We start from the raw sequence: 2,145 nt of genomic DNA on the forward strand, positions 1-2,145 counted from the left end.
GAGAGAGAGAGAGAGAGAGAGAGAGAGAGAGAGAGAGAAGGAAGCTAATGTACCATATGGGTTTTTTAGCTTTGGATTCAGAGTTGCAAACATGAGGGAGAGCAGCATATAAGGAACAGTTGCTGGAATTGGGTATGTCTAGTCCAGGGGTAGGCAACCTTGGCTCTTTTATGACTCATGGACTTCAACTCCCAGAATCCCTGAGCCAGCCATGCTGAGGGGAAAGGGAGAGGTTTCCAAGCTGAGCCATGCTGGCTCAGGAATTCTGGGAGTTGAAGTCCACGAGTCATAAAAGAGCCAAGGTTGCCTACCCCTGGCCTAGTCTAATGCAGAGAAGGACTAGGGGTGACATGATAGTAGTCTTCCAATATTTGAGGGGCTGTCACAGGGAAGAGGGGGTCAAGATGATTAGGGGACTGGAGGCTAAAACATATAAGGAACGGTTGCTGGAATTGGGTATGTCTAGTTTAACAAAGAGAAGGACGAGGGGGGACATGATAGCAGTGTTCCAATATCTCAGTGGCTGCCACAAAGAGGAGGGAGTCAAGCTATTTTCCAAAGCGCCTGAAGGCAGGACAAGAAGCAACGGATGGAAACTAATCAAAGAGAGAAGCAACCTAGAACTAAGGAGAAACTTCCTGACAGTTAGAACAATTAACCAGTGGAACTACCTGCCTCCAGAAGTGGTCAATGCACCAACACTGGAAGTTTTAAAGAAGAAACTGGACAGCCATTTGTCCAAAATGGTATAGGGTTTCCTGCCTGAGCAGGGGGTTGGACTAGATGACCTCCAAGGTCCCTTCCAACTTTATCATTATCATTATTATAACCTATTCTCCAAAGCACCTGAGGGCAGGACAAGAATAACAAGTGGAAGATCATTAAAGAGAGATCTAACCTAGAATGAAGGAGAAATTTCCTGACAGTGAGAACAATTAATTAGTGGAACGAGTTGCCTCCAGAAATCTGATGCATGCTGGCTGAGGAATTCTGGGAGTTGAAGTCCACAAGTCATAAAAGGGCCAAGTTTGAAGACCCCTGTTATAGACAATCCCAAGAAAAGTAGTTTTAACCTTCCTATGGAGCTGATTTCCTGAACTGGTCTACCTCGTGGGGATGACAAAACCTCATTCAGCCCAAATTTGCTGCAAATATCAATCAGTGCTTCAGGTTTGTGAGGGAGTAATTTGTCTATGATTTGATGGAAGGGTTGCTCTCCATGGTACTGAACCCAAGTCCTCTCATCTGCTACTTGGACTTTCTACCAGTGCTGCTCCACTTGGCTACCTCTTGGCTGAACCAACCTGTTTGTATTGTTGATTGGGTATCAGCCATCAACAGGCACATAGAAATAAACCACATTGACATACCGTTCAAAAGAGACAATAAAAAACGGCAAAAAGGAAACCAGAGACCAAAATGCTTCCTCACCAGCAATCAACACCCAAGTATAGATTAATAACAAGATTAATACCCAACCCACAACCAAGAAGTAAGCAATACCTCAATCAAGGAACTACCAACTCAGAAAAACAGAGCACTCCCAACAAAACTGACAGGAAAAGCCACAAACCCTGCTCCCTTCTAGCACTGATGATGTTACCTAATGAGGTAATGAAATGTCTGCAAGAAAACAACCCAGCTCAGAGAGCACCAAAAATCGCACAGTCCCGTCTATGCTCTTACTCAGAGCACATGAGGATGTCCGAGGAAAGCCATGGCAAATCTAGACAGCATACTAAAAAGCAGAGACATCACCCTGCCAACAAAAGTACGTATAGTCAAGGCCATGGGCTTTCCCAGTTGCAATGTATGGCTGTGAAAGTTGGACCATAAGAAAGGCTGAGCGCCAAAGAATGGAGGCCTTTGAACTCTGGTGCTGGAGAAGACTCCTGCGAGTCCCCTGGACTGCAAGGTGATCCAATCGGTCAGTCCTAGAGGAGATCAACCCTGACTGCTCTTTAGAAGGCCAGATCCTGAAATTGAAACTCAATACTTTGGCCACCTAATGAGAAGGAAGGACTCACTGGAGAAGAGCCTGATGCTGGGAAAGATGGAGGGCAAGAGAAGAAGGGGACGACAGAGAAGGAGGTGGCTGGATGGAGTCACTGAAGCAGTAGGCGTGAGCTTAAAGGGACTCCAGAA

The sequence above is a fragment of the Protobothrops mucrosquamatus genome, unplaced genomic scaffold (assembly GCF_001527695.2).
Source record: "Protobothrops mucrosquamatus isolate PMUCROS unplaced genomic scaffold, P.Mucros_1.0 scaffold_118, whole genome shotgun sequence".
Classification (NCBI taxonomy): Eukaryota; Metazoa; Chordata; class Lepidosauria; order Squamata; family Viperidae; genus Protobothrops; species Protobothrops mucrosquamatus.